This window comes from Ambystoma mexicanum, chromosome 8 (assembly GCF_040938575.1).
Source record: "Ambystoma mexicanum isolate Mex_15411 chromosome 8, UKY_AmexF1_1, whole genome shotgun sequence".
Taxonomy (NCBI): Eukaryota; Metazoa; Chordata; class Amphibia; order Caudata; family Ambystomatidae; genus Ambystoma; species Ambystoma mexicanum.
The window spans coordinates 1,660,943,635-1,660,969,018 of NC_090929.1; the positions used below are offsets into that span (position 1 = coordinate 1,660,943,635).

Below are 25,384 nucleotides of genomic sequence, written 5' to 3' on the forward strand. Positions count from 1 at the left end.
AGCCTGGCGTAGAACAGTGCGGGCCTCGTAGCGCGCGCTTTCCCTTTTGGAATCACCACACTGCGGAGAAACACTCCTGGAGCCGCCTCCTTCTGGGCCTAGTGTTGGTGCTGTGGCCCTCCCATGAGTCTTGAACCGTGTGCTGGTGCTTGCCTCTGGCTTCTGATTGGATACTCGCGCCTCAGGTTTCTGATGAGAAAGGGGTGTTCCCGGGCTCTCCTCTGTCTGGAAGTATTTGTTCTTCCTGCTCTGGAATGGGCGTTCCTTGCTGCTCCTTACTTCCTATTCTTCATCCGGCTTCTGGTCACTATGTCCTTTCCTCCAGCCATTCATTCGGGGCTTTGAAGTGTGAGGAGTTGCACGTATGTTATATCGTGTTCTCTTGCTTGGTTGCACCCAGGGGTGTTGCTAGGTCTGAAAAAGATGGGACTATGCTAATGTCGGGTCTGCCGGGACTTGGAGCTAGCTATATATAGCCTTTTGGTTGTAGACGCTGACCACCATTCCAGGGCTATAATTAAAAGACCCAGGGCTATAGCACCCTCTACTCCTCTCCCCCCACCCCCAGCACTCCTCTGAGTGATGTCCTGGTGAGTTTGTTCCTTGAGTGCACTTTAAAGTGTACTTCACAATAAAGTGCATACACTTGTACAGCTGCAGGGCCTGCTTTGTCTGTGTTTATTTATCTAAATGAGGGTGAAAGCAAGTGGGATAATTATAAAATACTTTAACCAAATGCGTAGTGCACACTTCTTTTGGGCTATAGTTGTTTGGCTGAGCGCCCTTCTCTGGGTGCGAATATACAGTTAGGTGGCTGGAACAGCGGTCGGCCGCTGTTCCAGCCACCATTCCCCAGGTGGTGCTTTTTTTTTTTCTTCCTTTTTCTAATGTTTTTTCCTAACGTGGGCAGGCAACCGGGTGCCTCTGGCAAATGAGCCTCTCCCTGTTGCCTCTCCACATTAGAAAACCCCATTTCCCCTTCACCCCACCCAACCTACCTGCGGACCAGAGCCTTGGGCTCTGTCCCCGATCTCCTCCTGTCTGGTCGCTGCCACTGAAATAGAAAAGGAACTCGTTCCCTGTTCGGATGACGGCAGCCATTTTGGAACATGTATTCCATGGCCGGTGTCATCCGAAAAGGGGCCAAGTCCGTTTTCCATTTCAATGGTGGCAACCAATTCTTTTGGCGGGAGATGGGCTGCGTAGAGCAGATCTCCCGTCGGATGGATAAAAAAAAATGATCAGCACCCCCAGTAAATCCCAGTGTGCGACTAGCTTTCACACCCCGGCAGGGTGGTGGGGGGCGGGGGAGGCTAGAGGTCGCACTTGGCTTCAAAGTCCCTCAGGCCTACCAAAGATCGGGGTGGCGAGCAGTTTTGCCATAGGCGTGTTATAAATGCCATATCATATCATGTACGCCCCCTCCCCGCCCTTCAGGGCGTGAAAGCTATAGCATACACCGCCCTGTTGCAGCTTTCTTAAAACGTTTTCTAGATGCTTTAGTAAAAGGTGTTATTTTGTATCTTAATGTTGGTAGCACTGAACCACCCCTCACTCAGAAAAAAACTGCTTCCTAGAATAGTCTTTAGTGAGTGCGGAGTGCAGGCTGACCTGTTCACAATCGGGTCAGGTGCTTGGAATAGGGCCACATCCCCAGCTCCCTCGGGAATTCCACCCATGGAAAGAAAGCATATGGCCACATTTTTCCCCTTTGTGAAAATCTATCCAGACATATGGCCCACGTCAAACATCATATTCCCGCCTTTTGGCAGCGGAACAAGCTGAGTGCAGTGTAACGTTTAGGGGCCATTGGAGGGCACTGCCGCTGCGCTCTGCGCAGCCGCAACCGAGGGCACTGGGAAGCCTGGATTCTCTTGCACCAGCAAGGGAACTGCCAACAACCTGCCACCTCGGCGTCCTTTATGCCTCTTGTTCAGACCGAGCTGAATCTATGGGGTTTCTGCTGGCCCAATTTATGGGACCCTGAAACATTTTTTTTTTGTTGGTTTGCATGGCTATTTTACTGTGTTCACAGGGATTCATTAGAAGCCCCGCGGCCAAGGCAACCCCTTTTCATTTTGGCCCTAGGTCAGTGGTATTCAAACTTTTTAGGCCTGGGCCCCCCCTGAGCAAAATGTGGGAGGCCGCCCCCCCAAATTGGCAAATGGAAAGTAAGTCCAAATGGCTATTAACTATCGCGCACTGGCACGGCACCCTACTCCCAGTATAGTCCCTGAGTTCCCCCACCTCCGCTCATTACAGCTTCACGAATAACTCATCCCATGCCTAGCCCATTCTCTGTGTTCTCCCCACCCTGTTCCCACCACAGTCGCTGGGCTCCCCACCCTTCTCCCAGCACAGGGCCAATGGTGGCTGGCGAATCTTTTAAGTGGCGGGGCATAAATATTTCCACCAGATATGCCATAGCGACCCCTGGTCTCCACAGCACCTCAGAAGGAGAGCTGGATTTGGCAGGTGGGTAAGGGGATTTTGCAACCAAGACATTTTTAAAATGCTTTTGTTGTACAACCCTCCTTTTCCCCCTTCACCCCGCACTCATCAAAATCAGCTAAACTGACCAAAACCCTCTCACTCGCGCTCTCTCACTCGCGGGTTCTCACTCGCGGGTTCTCACTCGCGCTCTCTCTCTCGCGGGCTCTCTCTCTCGCGCTCTCTCTCTCGCGCTCTCTCTCTCGCGGGCTCTCTCTCGCGCGCTCTCTCTCGCGTGCGCACACACACACACACACATCTTACACTCTGACACTCGCTCACACCACACACTCGGCAATCACTCTATCATTCACACAAGCACCTATCATCATACACACACACACACTCCTAACACAAGCATACATACACATATTTTAAAAAAAAATGAACATAAACGTACCTTCGTCAGTGGCCTGCACGTAGGTGCCGAAATGCCCCACTCCAGGCTGCTCTGTCCATATGTGTGAGGAGGTGCAGGAGCTCCCCCTCACACATACATACATGCAGTGCCCCAGCCAGCATTTACAATGAGCTATGCAAGGCTGGCGAAGCAAAACGACCCTAGCCTTGCATGGCTCAGTGAGCATGTGCGGCTAAGGGACTGAACTGTCAAAGTGAAACAGCATTTCCCTTTGACAGTTCAGCCTCTGCTCATCCATAATGGGTGAGGGGTCCACTGGGTGGACGCCCCCTCACCCATTATGGAAGAGCTGCCAGGCTCGGACTGGCCTATAGGGCAATGCCCATACCAAAAATGCTAGTGTGGGCCAGTCAAAATGGGCCACTTTGATGGCCAATGTCAGCCAGTTTGAATTCCTTCACTATGCAGCTACTTCACTATGCAGCTAGTAGGTTTGACTATTGTTGCTGAATAAATATTCTTAAAGTATCACAATTTGCTTACTTTCTAACAACACTCAGTTTGTGACTAAAGGAATGAATATCCATTTGCAACTGTAGGCCACTTTTCACTGGTGCCTGAGACAGTTTTATGCTCCAGTCCAACCATGTGACCCGGACCGCCCATTTCCACCAATCTAAACGTTTTCATGCTAGGCACTCGCACGCCGGCTTGTGGAGCCACGAAAGGGAAGGTAACGCTTACAAGGTAATGTAATGGAGAGGGGGGGGCGAACCGTGCGATTGAAGGCCATAAGGGTTGCGGGAACCAGATAAACCCAAATAGAGACCCAGCAAGCCTATCGGTGGGCAAAAGGGCGTTGGGAAGCCAAAACACATTCATAGTTCTGGCTGGAGAAGCCACAAGGTTTGTGGGAGCCTGGGAAACTCTAACAGGCAGACGCTGTGCCAAGACCCTGCTCGGGTAAGCCTGACAGAGTCCCAGAGGGCTTTGAGAAGCCCAAGAAACCTGAACTCTAACATACAGAATTGGGAGTAAAGCGAACAAGGTTATGGTCAGTCACCAAGGGTGAAATGGTGTTACGGTAAAGAAACCTTGTTTTTCGTGAGACAAAAGAAACCTTATTTCAAGACTTGACGAGCAAACATCTAGAGCCTATGGAAGGGCCCGGGAATTATATTATGTGGAAGTATTTAACTTTTTTAAATGTTTGATACTCTTCCAAGAACTTTTTGGAACATTGTGAATCTGTTACAAATCCTGTTTCTTGGGAAGACGAATCCAGGATTGATGAGCTTTCAAAAGACTTGCTTGGAGGAAGAATTCAAGTGTTTGGCCAGGCAGAAGCCCAAGGCCTTGTCCAGGGCGCCTTCATTTTGTTTGGATTTCTTAAGTGGTAGGACCAGTTGGGATTCGGTCAGAGGACTTTTTACTTTGGACTTTGACGTGTACCCTTGGCTTTAGTTTTGTTCGGTAGGGAACTTCCCTCATAGCGATGGAGCTAGCTAGGCTTTTTATTTTTTAATTTGAATAAAAACTCTAGAACAAGTTAGTCACTCGTCTTATTCCTTCTCGTTCTCCAGAGTATGCTGGACTGGTTTATACAAGCCTGCCTCACACAAGCCCCAGTACACATCCAGTGTGGGTGTACCTAAGTGTTTGGCGGGTTGTGGGGCTAGCCCGATTGGTTGGTCACCAAATCCTGTGTCTCTGCCTGGTGTGCTTTGAGCGGTGCCTTAGGCTTGCCCACCAGTGAAGGTCTGTATCTAGGAGAGACCCTGTGCATTCCCCAGATCAGTGCATGCTTACCTAAATTGCTGAAGGATTTGCCAGAAAGCTGGGTTACTGAACTTTAGGACCAGGTGTGACGATACCACCTGAGCCCTAGGTCCTTTTCCTCTTGCTCCCTTTTCTTCTTTTGGCTGCTGTATGTCCTTCATTGGCTGTTCCTCCTACTGGTATGCCTTGAGAGCTGGGCTGGATGTCCCATGCTGGGACACCCTGGATGGTTCTCCTGATGTTTTACCATTACTTTCCTGGGTCTAGCACTTTTCGGTAGGGAGTCTTTGCTGTCCAGAAGAGTTGTAGATCACCATAGTGCTTTCCTTGGTGTTGTCGCCTCCACCAGTTCCTTTTGGGAAACTGTTTTTGACGGCTGCCTGCCCTCTTTTGCCTTTCGAGCGCACTGGATCTGCTTAGTCTGGTTCTAGGTGCCTTACTCATCACGTCTGCTCCTCCTGGCTGGACATCCTCCTTTTGTGTTGGGTTCGGGGTTGGGGATGGGGGTCTTCGCGGGCACTGTATCATGTTTCTTGCCTGGTGGAGGAAACATTGCACTTACGGGACTGTTTTGTAATTTCGGAGCCAGGTCCTCTGCATCTGGCACCATGAGTGCCTGTCCCGGAGTCCACTGTAAATTTGTCATATATTTTATCGGGTCCATTGTGTACTGGAGTGGTGGCCGTTGCTGGCTCTATCGCAACGATTCACCTTTGGAGCCCATTGGCTAAAATCCTGCTCTACTGACCCCCTTTTAAGAGCTCCAGTCCGAAGGTTATCTGGTAATGAACCTTAGGACTGGGCTCCTTAAAGGGGGGAGGGTGGTCTCTTCGGGCACCACATGAGGTTGGTTGCTTCCTTTTCCGAAAACTGTGGTGGTAAAACAGATACCTACCACAGATTTTCTCCTTAGCCACAGCTATATCCCTTTGGTAACTATGGGGAACTTTTACCAATTTCAAAGCACCACAAAAAGTTTTAAATGTGCTATCGGGAAGATTTACCTTTTTCCTGGGTCCTCCTTGGGTCCCTGGTGTTTTCGACCAAAGACTAGAATTTAATAACTACCCCAGATTTATTGCAGATTTTAATTTTAAACGACTGCACTCTTGCTATAAAATTGTTTCTATGTATTTTCGACCCCTTTCTAAGAGTCTACTGAGACCATCAGAGTCTGGCAGTTAAATCTAAGCCTATTAGGACCTATGTTGGCCTTCAGGGCATTGCTGGGGACAGTGGTAACCCCCTCTACGCCCTTAAGATACTGTATTAAGTATATGGTTTATAATTATATTTCCATTTTACTATGTGCTCTACTGGTTGTGGGAGCACAATGATCATGTGTTGGCATTTTCTTTTTTAAACAATCTGTTTTTATTAAAATATTTAGAATCACAAAACACAGCATCGGATACAGTTACATAAATCAAAAATAACAGACATACCAGAGAACCAGACAATACAGAACCTTCCAAACCAAATTTCTGTGGCCTCCAGTACAATAACATCGAGGTCAAGATAAACGGACCCCAACTTTTGTCTAGGATCATCATGCCCAGCCCCCCCACCCCCCTCCTGAATGACTCGGGACCCTTGTTTCATTAACATAGGGTGCAACAATACAAGAGACACAAGGGAACTGCCCAGGAGGCGGCACATACACCCCAGGTAAACTTTAGCGTTAAGGAAGCAGCCTTTATGCTTGTTCAGGATGTGAGAATTGTGCGCCTTGAAGAGGGCTTCTCCCATTTATTTATTACATTTGTTGATAACGCCCAGACCCGGAAGTATCACAGTGCCAAGTATGATTACAGTACAGGAATGCAGTCGGCAGATGGGACAGACGTATTGGTACAGTTCGTGCAGTCATACGATGGTAGGAAAAAGCTTCTATACTTATTTAAATAGTAGCATTTTCAGTTTTTTGCATAAGATTTGGTATGGGGTTCTTCATGGATACATGGCGGAAGGGCGTTGCAAAGAGTGGGAGCTGTACAAATGAAGCTAGCTCCGCCTGCTCTTTTTCTAGATAACCTAACTGCAGCAAGCGATGAGGTGTTGGAAGAGCATAGGCATCGATGTTTGGGGCTTTTGTAGATGCGCTGGCTGAGGGAGGTAGGTGCAGAGTTATGAATGCATCTGTGTGTTATAGTTAGGACTTTAAATTCGATACATGTTTTGATAGGCAGCCAGTGGCCCTCGTGCCTCACATGAGAGATGTAGTCTGATTGTTTCATACCCCAGACTGATGGAAGGGTATTATTTTGGATGGGTTGGATTTTCTTTATATTTTCTTTTGGAGGTTCCAGAAAGGATGGCATTGCAGTAATGCAATTACTACCTAAAATGGCTGTGGCTAGCGGGAGGAAATTGTCCGAGGACAGATGTTTTCTACTGAGGTTGATGAGTTTTGTTGAATAGGCTGCAGAGGATGCAAGGGCCTTTGTGTGTGTGCATCTTTAATGCACAGTAGAGATGAACTCCCAGTGTTTTTACATGGCAAGATACTAGCATGATATTGCCACAAATGGAGAAGGAGGTGTGAAGGTGTGGTCAAGATGCGTCAATGGGGGTGGGGAACCTACAATGAGGAGCTCTGTCTTGTCATTCGAGCAGAGATGGTGGTTGGCCATCCAGGCTTGGAAGATGCTATATATCTGATAAATATTGACAAGAGTCTTGGCTGTAGTTATGGTCAGTTTTAGTAATACTTGCATATCATTGGCAACGTTTGTGTAAGGCTTTCCCAGGCTGTCGAGGTGATCATGGAGGTTTGGTCGCTCACAAAGGAGTTGATCCAACTAGCGGTGTCTTTGGAGAGATTGAAGGTGGAAGTCAGATGGTGACATAAGTTGTTGTGGTCGACCAGATCAAATGCTGCAGATAGGTCAAGTAAGAGGAGGATGGCGAGTTCTCCTGTGTCACGTATGCTGTCTAGCTGAATCTGAAGGTCAAGGAGGGCAGCCTCCGTACTAGGTCTTGGTCTGAAGCCAGATTGGTCTAAAGGCAGACTGGTGTGAGGAAAGCAGGTTGTGGGCCACCAAGTAGGTTTGGAGTTGGGTGTAGGCCGTGCAATCAAGGTTTTTAGGGAGCAATGTTACAGTTGTGATGGTGCGTTAGTTGGGAGAGTGGGGTCGAGGGAAGGTTTTTTGAGAAGGGGGGGTGGCCCAGGCTGCTTTGGTGGTTTTGGGGACCGAGCTGGAGGCAAGAGGCATTGATGAAACGGGCAATGAAAGGTGCAAGGGGGGGGGTCTGCACACATCTTAATGAGGTGGGCTGGGCAGATATCCCCTTTGTAGTTGGAATGCTTTAAGCACTGGATAGTATATAGGATGTCAAGATGGGTAACGGGTGAAAAGTGGAAGGATGACGTGGTGGGCGTGATGTGGTTCACGAAGTGGTGAGGAGATGTATACTTGGCTGAGGGCATGTATTTTTTTAAAGAACGGTTTTATCTCTGAGGGCATGGGTCTTGTTAGGCAGGGAAGATTGGACTAGAGAACACCCGTTTTCATCTTTGGGGAAGCTGGTGATGGGTGGTGCTGGGGATTCAAGCTCCTTGAAAATGTTGACAAGCTCTCTGGTATTGGAGCTGGCTTTGTTGAACCTTGTGTTGTAAATGCTGGATTTAGTAGTAGTAATCGCAGCTTTGCATGTTTTGGCAGTGGAGAGGAATGTCTGTGTGCATTTCTTCCCCACAGGTGCTCTTTTCTGTCTGCGGAGGGTCATTAGCTCCTCGGTAAACCAATTGAGGTTGTTTTTTTCTGCAGTGTAGTTTTGAGATGTGCGTGGAGGTTGAGTGTGGGCAGGAGTATAGAATTGTAGGCAGAGAGGCTAGTTTCCAAGTTCTCACTCTTGGGCAGTAATGCAAGGGCAGAGCAGATAGTAGGTTCGAGTAGTTCCTTGGTGAGTCTGCGGGTGTGTCTTGCAGTGATGTGGAGATGGTTGGTGACTTTGTGGGTTGTAGTAGCTTTGGGAGTCAAGGTGAATCGGATCATTGTGTGGTCTGTCCAGGGCATTGGTCAATGGTGGTGAACAAGATGAGCGTGTTGAGATTGGCAACCCCATCGAGGATTCAACCTTTGATGGGAGTGGAGAAGACTTGGGCGAAGTTAATCTCTTGAAGTGTGGCACTGAGTGTCATTGAAGGCAAGGGTGAAATCACTGAGTAGGATATGTTTGGTGTTGGGTTTAATGAGTGGTGCAAGAGAAAGAGGGATGTCAGTGTCGGGAGAACTGAGGTGGTTAGGTTGGCGGTGGAGGAGAGCGATGTTTAGGGGGCAAGGTTCCACTTGATGAGCAAGAGTTCATAGCCTGGCAAGATGGGGAGTGTGGAGGTGTGGGGGGTTCTGATAGGCAGGGATGCTTTGGAGAGGATAGCGACTCCTCCGCCAGGATTGGAAAGTCGGTTTTATATGAAGATGGAGTTACCATTTGGGATGGCAAGGGATGGTGTGGGCCCTGCTCCATTATGCATCCAATGATGGCATGGATGTCAAGGTCTTCGTCTAGTATGAGGTTGCAAGCATTGAATACATAACAAAAACTGTGCTCATATCTATTTGATTAAAGTTTGTGTATTTTAATGAGCTTCAAAACAACTAACACGTATTTCGACCAAGGGTCTTCCTCTAGGCTGTTAGTGAAATAACATATCCACTGTTTTACAAACAGCCATGGACCACGTGTAGGCATATTTGATTAATACAGCAATGTGGGTTACAACATTTGAAAATGGCCACTCGATACATATGACCATGCACAAACCAGTGGCACAAATGGACAGGATTAACAATTCAGTAAATCATCAAATGAAACAAACCATAGAATACAACCCCTATGCCAATAAACGATAACAGGGAGTCCCATCCAGTTTCATGCAAGGAAAATTGTAAACAAAACACCTAATGCAAAATATATGAACCTCATATCATGGTCGTCTAACCAGTATTAACAGATTATAGTGGACATCAGTATGAGTACCCATTCAACTGATCCTTGAGTAACAACCGAGCCAAGATGGTCTCAATCTCATGCAGCACCAATTGTGCAAGTATCACCCTCTTATCAACATTATGTGAAGACGCCACTGTGCACAAGTCTAAATTTACAGTGAGTGATCACACTGATAAGCCATCAACTACCATTTACCATGGCCCACTCAAATTATTTGCCCTATATCACACCATCTATGCATTGTGGTGTGGTGTGCTACGAAGGATGTCCAAAAAGGATTTATGCCTACCTGTGCTTTGTCACGAATAACTAACTCGGTTGGGTAGAAAGTGGGACTATGGAGGAGCAATAGATACTTGAGTTAATCTCATTTATCTTTCTGATGGGCATGCCCAAGCCAACGTAAGTCAAGAGCCTACCTGACTGTTCCCACGTTATGCAGACATTGTGGTGTTCATCTGCCAAAATGATCCTAATAATTAACCAATTATCGTACAGTCTATATGCGATTTAACAAATTGCAACTGAGTAACGCACTTAATTGTGCAATGTCTTCTTACCTCTCGTCTCATGCCAGTTGGCCTGATCATTGCTTCATCCACTGAGCGGCGTGGATTCCTGTTACTTATCAGAACACTATATTAAGCCGAAGTGTCTTGTGTTAAAGACAGAACAGCCATCTTGGAACAGAGTTAGTTAACAATGATTTACTATTCGTCTGCAACCTGCTTTCCACTAGTATTGCAGAGGGGTTGCCGCATTCCCTTCATGAATTGCATGTGAAGGACCGGAGGGGGGTGTCTGTACTCCTGCTCTCTTTATGGTAGAGGAGAGGCACAGAGGACCCCGGCCAAGATTCTCTATTGTTGGTAGAAATGGACGAACGATCAAGGCCTAGCTTCTCAGGAGGTGATGCAGGCTGGTTCTTAAGTACACCGTAGTCCCCAAGTCCCCACAAAGGAATGTACACACACTGTTAGTGATACGTCTTTATATAATTAAGGTTCAAGGTTATGTATACAATCACAATGACTCTTTGTGCTCAGTTAATCTACAATGGCAAATATATACAGTTCTAGGTGGTACCACTATTACTCTGATTCCATTAAAATATATGAACTGTACTCAGTTCAAATAGCATACGAATCAACACAGCAAAACGATATCAACCATAGACTTAGGAGGAAGACAAGTTGGTTAGACAATTGGCAGAATACTGACCCCTAGCGTCAGGCCTAGTTCTGTATGAGGATACCCCTCCCCCCCCACCTGGGCAACCTGTTAATGAAGGTGCACTACAAGCCCACTCTGTATATTGTCTGAGATTCTGATCATCTTCTATAGTTCTGCAACCCAAATGTACCTTGTGTTGTAGAGTTCATCGGGGGAATAGATGGATCCGTCTTGAGCGCACTCCCTTTCAGGCAGGAGCCACGGGTCGCCGAACTTCTGAGATAAAGAAAGGGTAAATGTTATGTAGGCAGCAGCTTCGGTCCTTGCGGTGCTCATTGACAAGTGATCGAAAACGTCCTGCAACAGGGGAGGCGTGCGGTGCACCTCAGTGACGATGGTTCGCTGCTGCAAAGAGTTAATGAAGAACTTTGGCCGAGCAAGGGCGTCAAATAGTCAGCGTCTGGCATCGGCGAACGGGACGTGACCACAGCTGGCTTCCGTAGCTTTGTCTACGTCTCAGAGGTCTTCAGGTGGCGGGAAACCCACCAGTGGTTTCTCTTCGATGGCTTTAACTTTCTCCGGCAGGACAAAAGTGGTCGACGAGTATGAACAAGGGAGTCCTTGGATCAAATGTTCTTAGGCAAAGGGAGCACTGCGGCTCTGGTCGGCAACGGCGGTCGTGGACCGCTGTCCGGTGCTTTTCTTAGTTCTCCTCGGCGGTCCCCTTCTCTGGTCGGCAGCCTTTCATAGGTCTGTCGACCAGGGAGCTTTGGCAAAGATCAGCTAGTGCATGATGGTCCCTCGTAGCTCGTGAAGAGGGCGGCTTACCAGGTCCTCTCTTGGATCAGTTCCTTGAAGGCACAGCAGCTTCCACATTAGCGAAGGACAGCAGCAGCAGTTCTTCTTCCACAGGGCTTCAAAGTTAAGCATCATCTTTAACTTCAGCTTCTGAACGATTTCTAGCAGTGAGCGGCCCCCAGATATACTGTTGATCTCCCATTCACTCTGCTGTGTCACTCTCAGGCAACCAATCACTTAGAAGGGCATTCAGGCAGTCAGGCCGCCAATCAGGTGCACTGTACATTCCGGCCATTCTAACACAGAGTGTGGATTCGGACAAGCACTCTGCCGTTCAACACTACACACATCATTCATACTGGTTTTGGACAGGGCTGTCTCAGTCATTGTGTCAAACACCAGATACTAGACACCCATAACACAGAATGCCTATTCGTCACACACTCCGTTCACCCAGGTCCCACCCCACGGGCGTACCCATAACATAGTCATTTGGAAGGCTCCAGCCAGTCTGGCCTGGACTTCCCTACAATACCATATATGGAACTTCCACCCAACAGCCAGTCAGGGGGAAGGGACAGCGTCCCAGGAATTTGGGAAAACAAGGTAACGGGCAATAGAAAGCAAGAGGCCACAGGTGCCATCTTGTTTCCCATCAGGAATCACTGATTCCAATGACGTGTCCTGGGCATCCCAAAATGGAGGACACTCAGCACCGCTGTCACTTCAGCACGGAGCTACCACCAGCTCGTACCCTGCTCTGTGGGCCACACACATGTGCCCAAAAACATACACTAGGAGTACAAGGTTGTACTCCCACCCAAGAGTGCCATAGGGGTATCCCAAGGATCTGTTCACCAAACCAAAAGAGAGCTGCACCGCCAGGAGTCCCACATGAACTCCTGTGTGGAGAACATGACAGAACACACATGATAAGCAATAAAGGACAAGGATGTGGAGGCCCTGTCCCTCCGATGCATTTCCAGCACCATATTGCTTTATTTCTGCATTAGTGATTCTTAATAGTAATATCCATTACATCATGGTGTGTTATTTGCCCAATCCCATGTGCAATTATAATTCGTCTAGAGTAATATTTATGGCCACATGCTGGCCCCGTGGTAATCGGAGTACTCATTAAGAAGAATACTCCCGATTCTGAAAGACCTTGTTTGTACCAGTGTTCTTTGAGGTGTGCCGCCGCGTGTAGGCGGAATTCTGTTAACTGTAATAATCATCTGCCATCTTAAGGTAGTGTTTGCTTCATGCCGTTCCCTACTATCCTACAGACCTGCTTGGCTCCAATGTTGATCAAAAAAATAAGTAAAATTGTAACACCAGACATGAATAATAGCCAGGTTTGGCATGTATGGGCTAAAGAATGGTTTGTACAGTTATATCTTCCACATCAAACCACTTTGAGATTCAGTTGTTACCACGTGCAGACATGTTGCCATAGTCTTGCTGTGAATATGAAGATTGACCCAAAGTTCTTATACAATTATATTGAACAGACTATCCATCCGAATCCTATTCACTCATTAATGCTGAAAACATACATGCTGTAATATAAATAACATCTGTACTGTGTAACTCGACTGGTTTCGAGTTATAATTACTGTGATTGGTCAGCATTAATCACCAACAGTTGTATTTCACTGACGAGGGTGCTAAGACATTGAATAGTTAGAGAAATACTGACAATTCCTGGTCTGTGTTTAATCCTTGCTATACAGTTCTATACTTCCAAATCATCTGTGATTCTAATTCTTAATTTCAATGTGTGGTGGATTGCTCTTGGTGGGAATGAAACCTGCATTCATCCTACAAACTGCAAGTATTTGGTGTCTAGTTGGTGATAACGCTGCCAATGTGTTGCCAGTGGATATTTTGCCCATTGGCTGGAGATGGCGCTCATATGTTCCTGTATCCGTACCTTCAATGAAGCACATATTGTACTACCAATGTAGTTGGACCCACAAACGCATGTGATGCAGTAAATCACAGATTTTGTGTTATAATTGACACATTTGTTTAACCGATGTGAACCTACGTTGCCAGATCCGACCTCATTGCTTTGAAATGCAGATGGACACCGAGCATCCTCCACGTTTGTGGAATCCACCTTTCTGCATTTTGGACAGCCAGTTTGCTGTTTTAGTAGTTTCTCGCATAAATGAGGGGCACAGTTCCCTCAATGTCGGCAGCTTGCTATACATAAGGGATCAGTTGAATGGGTACTCATACTGATGTCCACTATATTCTGTTAATACTGGTTAAACTATCATGATATGAGGTTCATCTATTGTCATTTTGCATTGTTCTGTTTAGTTTACAATTTTCCTTACATGAAACTGGACGGGACTCGCTGGTATCCTTTTTTGGAATAGGGCTTGTATTCTATTGTTTGTTTCAATTGTCGATTTACTGAATTGTGTAACCTGTCCTTTTTCCCCATGTTAACGTTAAAGGACATTTGTACCGCGCACTATCACCACCGGAGTGGTCCCCTGGCGCTCTGGCGGCTCTGGAAGAGGAAGAGAAGGGTGGTTAGTGGGAAGTAGCTGGAAAAGTGCAAAAGAGCAGTGATGTGCTGTTGGCGGCCTCAGCCCGGTGGGTCAGTTGGCTGGGCCTGGGGTGTTTTGCAGCTGGTAGTTATTGTGTACTGTTGTGCGAGTCTGTGTGTTTTTTGTTTTGTTGTTGCAATGTAGTGACGTTTTTGCGGTTTGTTGTGCTGTATGTTTGTGGTTGTGTTTGGTTTGAGTGTATGCAGAGGGGAAAATTGTTAGTGGAATTGGTTAGTTGGCATCTTTATCCTGACTTGAGACGCTGGTCTGATGTAATTTCCACAGGTGGGGTTCGGGAGCACCTCTCTGTATAGATCTTGGTACGTCTGGCCTTCGAGGTCCCTTTCAAATCTGACCCCCACCTCCCCCAGTCTTCCTTTCCCACTCATACGGCTAGCGCACCTGCCCATGTACACAGCTCCATAGCGATTTGTTCATGGTCTCATGTGTTGGATGGCCATTTTCAAATGTTGTAACCCACATTGTTGTATTCATCAAATATGCCTATACGTGGTCCATGGTGCTTTGTAAAACGGTGGACATCTTATTTCACAAACCGTATAGTGGAAGACCCATGGTCGCAACACCTGCCGGCTGTTTTGAAGCTCATAACGCACCCTTAAAAAGAAATCCGGATAGTTTTGGTTATGTGTTCAGTTCTGGCTAAAGTCACAGGGGGCTAAGTGTGCAACTACATAACCATCTGCTGAAGATTTGCCCATCACTAATTAGCTGTACTAACTTGCATCTGACAAGCCCTTGAGGTTCTAGCACTTACGCGCTACATACGTTTAATGTAGTATGAGGTTGTGTATGTCCACGGCATGGGCGCAGAGCGAGCGAGCATTAATGGTTACAGTTGAGGTGCTCAGGTTCACGAGTAGTGGGGGGGTGGAGGGTGTGGGTGAGAGTACCCGAGTGGATAGAATCGGTTTCTTTCTCAGAGTGTCTTTGCGGGGTTAGGTCTTAGGAGCGTGGGTGTGAGAGCAGAGACATCAGTCTCTCAATGCCAGTGTAAGCTAGGGAGCTGGTGATCTTGTAGGTGGTGAGAGGTTCCGCACTGTTAGGCAAGAGAATAGTGGTGGCAACGATAGATTTGCTGCATGTGATTAAGTGGAGTAAGTTGGCAGTAGTTTAGATCTGATTGGAGCCCAGAGACCAGGGGGGCTGGGACAGTAGTAGCCTTTAAGTGAGATGGGGGGGTGGGGGGGAAGAAAGGGCATGGGAAAGGGTGTGGTGATGTAGGGATCACAGTAATGTATGAAGGTGTTTTGAGTGTCAGGAGAGAGAGTATGTTGGGGCAGCAGGCAAGTTGTTACGCAACCTATTGGGTGGTAGATACTTGAGGTTTACGCAGTCCGATTGTGGGGATGGAAGACTGTCATGGGGCAGTGTGCTCGGTATCGGCTTATGTGGGTCGTGTCTAGTGAGCTGGGCAGCTGGCATGAAGGTATCCTGTGCAGTGGTGCCAGATGAGGTGGTTGAAATTCTAAATGCTGACTGTGTTGAATATGGAGTACCAAAACAGTGCACTAGGTAGGGGTACAGAGCGCAGGTACAAGGTAGGCAGAATTGCTGAGCTGCCCCTGTAATTGCTCATTTCAGGAGAGGTACTGGTTGGCGTGATGTATGTTTGAGTCCTAAAAATAGGCCTATTGGATAGTCTATGCGGTGCCATGTGGCACAGAGCAGCATTGACAGTATTGCAAAAGAACCTGTTGGGCAAGGCACACAGGTGGGCGCAGGCGGTGCTGGGAGGCACAGGCCAGTAAAGTCAGTGGCACAAGAATACATTTTTGGCAATACACAGGTGGGACAGGCAGCGAGGAGGGGCACAGGGCAGTTGAGACAGTGGCACAAAGAGACCTAGTTGGTTCTCTGACGGAGCGCTTATCCATGAGGTGTAGTGAGGTGAGGGTAGTTTCGGAAGGTGGGGACAAGGAGAGGGGTTTCTGGATGCCTGGTCGTCATGGGAGGGCTTGGTTACAGGCAAGATCATGACTAGTATATGCGGTGGTGCAGCTCCACGGGAGTGTGTGCTAGCAATAGGCTCCAGGGGGACGAGTCTTACCCATGTCAGAGGAAGTGGTGTACTCTGCACATAGATGATCAGGCCTTGTTGTGCTGGTGCCGGTCGGGCGGCAGACAGGGTCTTGTGCCAATGGCCCCAGGCCCTGACAAGCACCGACTAGAATTGGCCTTGCTTGTGGGCCTTCCTTTGCTGGGCCTGCCGGCTCTAGGAGCATGCAGCTGATAGGCTGTCTTCCAGCCAATCATGATGCGGCTGAGCCGGTAGGTTTTCCGGAGCTCTGGAGGACATCTCCACATAGTGGGAGGTGGCAGCCAAATGTACCTTTTTGTTGTGGCTTCATTTTCCATAGTGCACAATTATGCTTCTGTAGCTTCATTTTGAAATCTGAGCGTTTCCATATTGCAGGCTGCATTTTTCCTCATGTTATCGATCAGGACTTTCTTACTATTTATGGGGAAATTTTTACTTGAATCAGCGCAGTCGCTGGATACATTGATTATTTGCTGGTGGGATGCTGCAGGAGGGGGTTCTATCTCCACGAGGGGCGATTCAGGAGGATGTAGGGGTTTACTGTGGCACCGACAGGCATTGGCCTTGCCCTACAAGAAGCGTCATCATTTCAGCTCTACTCGTCCCAAATTCCACCCTGCAGCAAGGGACTCCCATACTTTGGACTTGCTACAATTGGGGTTCCGCATGACATGCCCCATGTTTCCCCGTGAATGCTCCCCAATCCTGCATAAAAGTGGACAAATAATCATACTCCAAGTATGTCCACTTTTCCATCAAATAAACATCCAATAGCTTCTGTAGCCAGTCCGACTGCAGGGACGGAGGGTAGTCTCCACTTTTGTGCCAGGGCTATCCTCGCTGCACACAGAAGGGTCTCCCGCATCCTCGACAGTCTATCCGAATCATAATCTTTAGGCGGGATCTTCAAAAGAAGTGAGTGGTTCAAGCTGCAGGGGAATCCCTGTAATATCCTAAATCCAGCTCAACAATTCCGCCCAAAAATCTGAATCAAGCGGCACATCCACCACATATAAATAGAAGTCCCTATACCCCCAAAACCCCGAATACATAACGATGAAGCACCTGGGACAGCCTTAGAAATCTTCACTGGGTCCCTGTGGCAGCCATTTGAAACCTTAAAATTGTGTTCAATTGCATGTGTGGTAAGGTTACTGTGAAATGTGACCCTGTACATTTTCTCCCAGCACTTGATCCCAGTAAGTCTTATACTTCAACCTCCTCTCGATCATGTTCAGGATAGGCTCTTGTATAGCTTAGAAACAATCCCGTTCCTTGATTGAGCCTTTTCAAGGACCATCTCGAGCGGTGGGAGTTCTCAGAGAAGACACACCCTCCATCCTGGGCTCAGTACCAATAAGTCTGAGATATTCGAATATTCCAATGTTTTCCTTCCCCAACAACACCTGAAAGTCAACAAAATCCTTAAATTGACCACTGGGATGTCCCACTCCCTGGAGACCCATGTCTGACCACTCCTGGGTCCTTTTGACCCCCAATTGGTTCAGCCGAAATGTTGGGTCCCACAGCGAGCTCAAAGGGGAAGGCCACAGGGATAAATCTCTATTAATTGAGTTATTCCTCTGCAGGAGCCAAAGCGCTCTCAACGTTGGGTGTTTGCGTACCTCACGAGGTACCAGTCTATAAGAAGTCCCTTCCCTTTTTTCGGTATGTAACGCAATCTTCCAAATGAATCCAATGGGGGCCTCAAATCCTCAGTCATGTATTCTAGCATCACCCTGAGCTGTGCCGCCTTACAATATAAGACAAAGTTTGGGAATCCAAAACCTTTCTCCCCCTTAGGAAGCACCAAACCCCTAGGTGCTATACAAGAACCTTTAGTACATGTGGTCTACATCCTTGAAGAACCTGTCAGGCAATCGAGTGGGAAGCATCATAAACAGAAACAGCACCTGGAGGAAGTCTATTAATTTTCACCACCGTCATTCTCCTTTCCCAGGAGAGTGCGAGGTCGAATCACCTCTTGAAATCCTGCTTAAGCTCCCCATAAGTGGGTCATAAGGCTGTATAAATCCATAAAGCTCCTAGAGATCCTAATACCCAAATAAGTTATTGCCTCCTATGCGAAGGTCAACCCATGCCAATCCTGGGTGAACCAGGATTTAGTCGCTGGTGTACCTACCGAAAGAATATAAGACTTAATGTGGTCGATTTAAGACCTGCCAAGGCACTGTAGTCATGCATTCTCCATCTCCTCCAGGGAGTCCCTTGGGTCCATCATGTAGCATAAAATGTCTGAGAATAACGAGAACTTCACACTCGATGCCATGGGTTAGCCCTGATTGCTGTTTCCAGGGGTTTAATCACCAATGCAAAAAGAAGGCACAAAGGGCCCCCTGTCTAGTTCTCCTAAGTAACAGAAACCCCCCAGAAAGAGCCCTGTTCACCATCACCCTGGCTACGATCCTTCCCCTCCTCAGGGTTGACCGGAATAATGACCCTGAGCATCCAGTGAGGGAGCGGTTTGCCCATCAAAACCTCATTAAATAGCTCTGGCTTATCAGGAGCCAGCAGTGACCGATCTTTTATAGAACCAAACTGTGTACCCGTCATCTCCCAGGGATTTACCACACTGTGTACCCCTCCTCTCCCAGGGATTTACCACACTGTGTACCCGTCCTCTCCCAGGGATTTTACCACTTTTCATTCCCTTTTATGGTCGCGATAACCTCTTCCACCATGATGGGGGATTCCAACAAGACTGCTCCTTTGGGGAGTGGGGGGCTATTGTAGGGATCTCTAACCTGTTAAACATCCTTATCCTCTCCACGGTCCTCTCCCATTCAGAGTTATGAAGGACATAATGTTTTCTAAACGTTTCCGCAATGTCCAAGCTACTTCTCTTAACTCCATCGTCTGGCGGCATGCGTGTCACCATTTGAGTCTGCGTCTGTAGGTTCCATGCCAACAGCTTATCTGCTGTCTTCCTGCGCTCATAATATTTCTGCTTGAGGCGTAGCGTCCAGTCATTTTTATGCGCCGGCAGAGCCTTGAGTTCGGCCTTGCATGTGTTAAGGTCCTTCAACCGTGACAAACTCATGCTGACCCTCCCCATCGCCCCTTAGGGAGCAATGGTTTGATTTTACTTCTCGGAGACTCCTCTTTTCTCATGCATTCATGCTTCTGTTGAGAGCCTATCCAAATTACTCCCCTACCCCCCACCTCTCATGGTCGCCTTAAAGCCGTCCCATAGTGTGGCCATGCTGATTTCGCCTGTATTGTTAAACTCAAAATGCTACTTCATTTTAAGTAAGGTTTGCCCCACCTACTTATCCCTCAGAAGGTAATCATTGGAATACCACCACCCCCCATGTCCTCCCCTCTCACATACTCCCACCACTGCCATAACTAAGTCGTGGTCTGACCAAGCGACTAAGCTCGCAACAGCCTTCTGGACCCATTGAAGTGTGTTTGAATCCACCAGCACCAGATGTATTCGCGAAAAGGAGTTGCAATCTACCGAATGAGTAAAAGGGGCATTGGGACGAACCCCTGAAGTGGAAAACAACTCCTCTGCCTCCCCAACTTCCACTAATGCTAGGGTCTCGTTAATTTCCTTGAATGTGTTAGTTTGCGCGGGTTGACCATATTAAATCCCCTCCCCCCACCATCAATACCCCTTCCACAAACTCTTTCGGACATTGTCCCACTTCCTCACAGAATATCACTTGGTCCGTATTGGGCAATATATTTAAACTACTGAGAGTCTAATAACTTGATAAAGATATTTTCCCCTCCCGGTCAGATTCTGTGTCGAACACCTGAACCCTGCAGGAGGTCCCCAGCAGCACGGCCACCCCTCTTTTCTTCATCAGACCTGAAGAAAAATCTTGGCGGCGACTCCACCCCGTATAAATGGCTCTGCCCCGCGCACTGAGTCTCCTGTACACAGAGAATATCAAGTTTCATTGACTTAAACTCGCTCTTCATCAGGGATCTTTTGAAGGGGGAGTGTATACCGTTTACTTGGAGAGTGCCCATTTTAAGGCTGATCTCCAGTGCTGTCAGTTCCAGCATACATGTTTTCTCTCAGCCATTTTCCATCCCAGCCTTCTACCCTCAACCCTCTATCAAGCTTGTGAAAACAGACCACTTCCTCCTGGAAGAAAAAACAGGAGCGCAGAAGGAAGGGGAAAAACACAAAGCATACACACAAATACCCTTTAAACATACATACGGAAGAGACCCCTCCCCCATAACTCCCCATCCGTGGATCCACCCCACCCACCCCACTTTCTCAAAGAGGTGTTAGCACCTGTCTCCAACCCTTCTACTTACAGGTACAAACCACCAGGTAAAGTTCCCCCTCCCGTCACAACTCTCTGAAAGGATGCACCTCTTTGGCAGCACTCCCCTGCACCCATGGAACCACCAAGTAACTGTCACCGAGCCCCCCCGAATGAAGGATCCAGATCCCCAAAGCACTCACTATCAAACCCAAATGAAAAAACCCATGCTTGTACCTCTCCCTGAGCCCTGTACCCCTCATTCTTTGACCAGAGTTTAGCATTTCCCACCCCATTGTATTGAACATGGTCCGTCCACCCGCCCCCATTTCCAACCCCTCATGCACAAGACTCTAGCGCATTCCCTGCCCCCCCACCCCATTGCCAAGAGCAGGACTAGTAAGCCCTACTGAACCCACCCCACCAATCCCCCAGAAACCTAACTCCAAAACTTCAAGTTGGTCACTTTCTGTGGATGGCATATTCAGCTTCTTGAATTTTCTGGCACGCTGGATTTTCCATCCATCTTCGTTTCCTCGGTCCTTCGGTCTGCTTCTGGATAATGGGCTGAGAGCCTCGCGTCTGAACTCTTCTTCTTTAATCCATTCCTCTGTGACCTCTGAATATTACCTTCAGTAACAAGCTGATATTTAAATCCTTCCCACTCAAGGACAGAACGAGTACCCCCATCTGTATCGTACCCCTCTTTGGCGCAACCATTGTGTAAGGGGTAACGCGCTGCTTTCTATGTGCTAGTGTATTGGACGAAAAGTCCTGGTAAATCGCAACCTTGGAGTTCCCATAATCAAAGGAGCCCAATCCTCTTGCCTTTTTCAAGATCCGGGCCTTCTCCTAATAGCAGTGGAACCGAACTATGGTCGAGCAGGGTCCCCTACCTCCACCACCTGCTTTGTGAGCCACACCAATACTATATTGTTAGGAAAGATTTCTCTTTACTGCGCCTTTCCTTCCTTCTTTATGGAGCCCCCAAACTGTTTTGCTTTTATTTTTTAATCTGACCTGTACTTTTTGCAGTGCAGTACTACACTGGCTTTTGCTCATATGTAATGGGGAAAATGAAATATCCTTCAGGCTGTCAGTACTGGGAAACATTGTTTCCCTTAATCATGTTCCTACTTTTGGTTACTTTTTATCATTGTACAATGCAGCTTAAGACTACAGTACCATGTGGTACATTTTTGTTTTGCCCTAGACTAACACTTGGAGGATTTTTGGTTACTCTAGGTGTGCTCAAAGGATAGGCTGGTAGCAGCAATGACTTTTTTCCCACTTTTGGGGACTTTGTTTTAGCCGTACCGCGTTTGGCTACTAACTGTGGCTACTGGTCAAACATGGCCATTCCACAAGATTTTTCCCTTGTCCTTTTGCCATCTTGTCCTTTAGCCTTCTTGCTGGCCTGAGAGGCCAGGAAAATCCTTGAAGGACATCCAGTGCCTGGGAAAGCAGGCGCTTTTGGTGGGCTACTGGAGGGCTGTGTTTTGTTGCTGGCAGGATGTGGGCTGGGACTGTCTGGTCCCAATCCACAAACTGGTTTCAGTGTGTCTGAGTGATATGCATGAATATTCCCGCCAGTGGTCCTGATTGGACCACTGTTGTGGTGTGTGTGGGTTAATCCTACTATTGACTAGGGCAAGTTTCAGCTCTTACATGGCTTTTAGGATGCGTAGAGGACCTCTGCACCCATTCTTCAGAGATCCTGGAGAAACCTGAAGGAGTCAAGAATCCTGTCCAGCTGCGAGACCCGCGAAGAAACCTGAGGCCTGCCTGAAGGAGGCCTGGCGACCACCTTCTGCTGCTGTCCTGCAGGAGCCCCGTCTTGCTCGTGATCTTTAGCAGTCCTGCAAAGGAGCTGCGACCTTTGGAGTGGAGGGGACACATCCATTCCTGATGTCTGCTCGGTACCCTGCAAAAGAGAGCCTTGGGAAGTGCCCTGGAACTGTCATATGGCTGACCAACTTTGAGCTGCCGGCATCACTCTTCCGAGTTTCAACCTTGAAGTTGGGGAATCCTCAGCTGGCCCTACAAGACTGGCCTCTATGAAATGTCAGCGTCCAAGCATCAAGGGGACCCTAGGTAGGAGGGAAAGTCTGACCGCGGCTGTTGAGTCTCTTTGCATCGCCATGCTGTGGTGACCAACGTCCGAAAGCGCTTACCTGACCCGAGTCAAGTCCTGAGAGGGGTCCTGCATCGTGTTTTGCTGCAATCTTCCATCGAGTCCTTGCAACAGTGAAAGACACCAACCGGTGATCAGCTAGAACCTGCAACCCCTGCGAATCACGGACTGTGACTTTCGGCGGGAAAAGCAACCTCAGACCCTCTTCCTTTGTCCTGGCAAGTCTGGCGAAGAATCGGAATACAGAGGTAAGTTACAGAGCTTCTTACATACCCCTATACTCACATTATATGTCATATGGGCTTACAATAAATCTTTATTCTAACACTTTTGGGTTTGCCATTACTTGCTTGCGCAAGACATCTGAAAGTTGGGGCCACATTTGGAAGTTAGTTTAACTCGTACCCTAACCATAAGAACCCTTCACTGGACCCTAGAGACCCTACCTGCATTTCTTCCAGCTTCAAAGATTCTGTGGCACTTTTAACTGAACTATTGGGCAAAAGGCCCAGACAACTTGGGGCTGGACAATTTTAGTTGGGATCATTTTTTGTGGACCTTGCGTGCATAATATTAATCTAACCTTTCCTTTACAGGAGTTTGATATGCATTATGCCATATAACAAGTGAATGTATATATGCATCTATTTTATTCAGTGTTGTGTGATAACTCTACTTGCTAGTAGTCATTTTTCTATAGTGTGCTTTAGCCAATAAATTAAAACTGTATTTGTATACATCCTAAGTATAATCTGTGATTCCCATTGTGTGACCTCATTGTGGACCCCTTACAAGCGCACCACCTCTGAAGAACTTAGCCTAGACCGCCTGTCACTGCTACCTGAACTAGTTTGGCTATAGCTCCCCAGAGTTGTCCCGGTCACAATATAGGTTGGCCTTCTATACATCTGTCCACCAGGCCAGAGTATAGAAAATCAGCCCTAACATATATCCATGTCTTTCTTCTTTAAATACCAGAGGGAACATCCTGAATCCTCTTTTCAATATCCCCTGGAGTTTCGCCGTCCTTTTAATGTACCCCGAAAAACCTAAGGTTATTTGCCATTCCCTATTGTCGCCATCATTTAACTTAAGGTGTAGATCTTCGTTCTGCCTCCCCGTCTCCGAAAATGTTATGTCCAGCCGCGTTTCAAGGATCTCCACCATGGACTTTTTAGTTTCCAAAACTTATATTTTCACTACATCCTCTACACTTCCTCGGTAATTATTTTCGCCACCTTGGCTCCAATGGTGGTTCTCATGCCCCTGATCTCTTCCAGGATCACCATGATGTCACTTTCTCTCCTGCGTCCATACCTGGCGAGCCGCTCGCGGCTTAGTCCGTTTTCACCTCCTCCCTCACCTTCAAGCTCTGATTCCTAAATTGCTGCAGCAATGTCTTCCAGCTGATTGAGCTGCTTAGTTCAGAGCCTAAGAGTCACAAGCCTCTTTCACAGGCAGGAAAGCTCTTAAAAGGATCTTCAACTCTACTGAAATCCTGGTGCCTCCACCACCCCACCTGAAAAGCTCACCCAGCCCCAAAGACCACCTCCACCACAGTCTCGAGGCACACCAAGCCTGCCTCGGCGCCTCAGGGCTCGCGCCCATGTTAGTCAAGTCTTATGGCCCTAGGTGCCATCTTCCTCTACCCTGTCTCTCGGCCCAGCATTCAAATCCATTGGGCCCCTCCAGAAAGGGGGTGGAGCGGTGACCTTTCCCCTCACGTCCTCCCCTTTATGTCAGCCATAACGCTTCATGTGCCACCCCACTTCCCTCAGCACGTGCCCCTTCTGGGACCCTGGCGAGGTGCGGGTCCACTCACTGCCACCTCTCCACTGTTCCTACTGATCAACCTCCGTGGAATAGGGCCTCTCCCAGCTCCTCCATCCACGCCGGCTAACAGGGTCACCTCGGGCCAGGGGGATCTGGTGCTGCTTTTCAGATCTTCAACTCACCCCCCCTTCCCCCATGACATTGAATCGACCATTGACCACTCACCGCTTGCTTGGACATGGTCCTGGGACACATGCCTTCACGTCCTCTCAGCCACTGCAAGTGGGAGGGTCCGACTCGCAACTCAGAGAGAGCAGTTTTCCACCGGATTGGTCCCAGGGCTGTACTGACATCTCGCCTCTATGGCCCTATCACTCGGTGCCTACGGGGGTGAGGGGTGTTTTGCCATTCCCTCAAATCGCTTGTCGTGAAGGGAGGTTCGGAGCCTTGCTAACTGGCAGCCATCTTGACCGTTTCCCTGGTGGCCTGCATGTCTTTGCATTTTGGATTCTGATTATGACTTTGTACATCCATTTTTACTCTCTCTAGTGTTCCTTTTACTCCATCTCTCACCCTTATTTGTTTAGTTTAACACCTCGTAATGGTCCTGCCTTTACCGTAGGAGTGGGAAGGGTTTGCCTTTTTCCCTTTTTACTGTTTCATTTATACATACTGGGCCTCATTACGAGTCCGGCGGTAAACGTGCCGGAAAAACTGGCAGGCTACCGCTGGACCCGTATTACCATTCCGCCTCTGTGATTCCTGGAATCACTGGGGCATTATGACCCGGGAATTCCGGAGGCGCAATTCTGTAAGTCCCCATTCCCATGGAGTCCAAAAGGACTCGATGGGGACAATGGAAACACCAGTTCCGTCTATGACTGAGCCAGTGTTTCCATTTGGGCGTGCAGGCGGGTGGCGTTACTCCCACCAGGTCAGACCTGGCAGGAGTGACACCTTCCGCCTGCAGGACTCTGAATCAGCCGGTCCAGAAAGAACGGTGGCAGCGGTTTTACTGCCACTGTTCTTTCCGGACCGGCAGGG

At 48.1% G+C, this 25,384-nt stretch overlaps 1 protein-coding gene across 1 annotated transcript in view; it reads left to right on the plus strand.

Moving 5' to 3' along the window:
- GRK5 (G protein-coupled receptor kinase 5) overlaps positions 1-25,384 on the plus strand; it is a 555,873-nt gene that overhangs the window by 439,132 nt on the left and 91,357 nt on the right. The gene's annotated exons all lie outside the window — the stretch shown is intronic.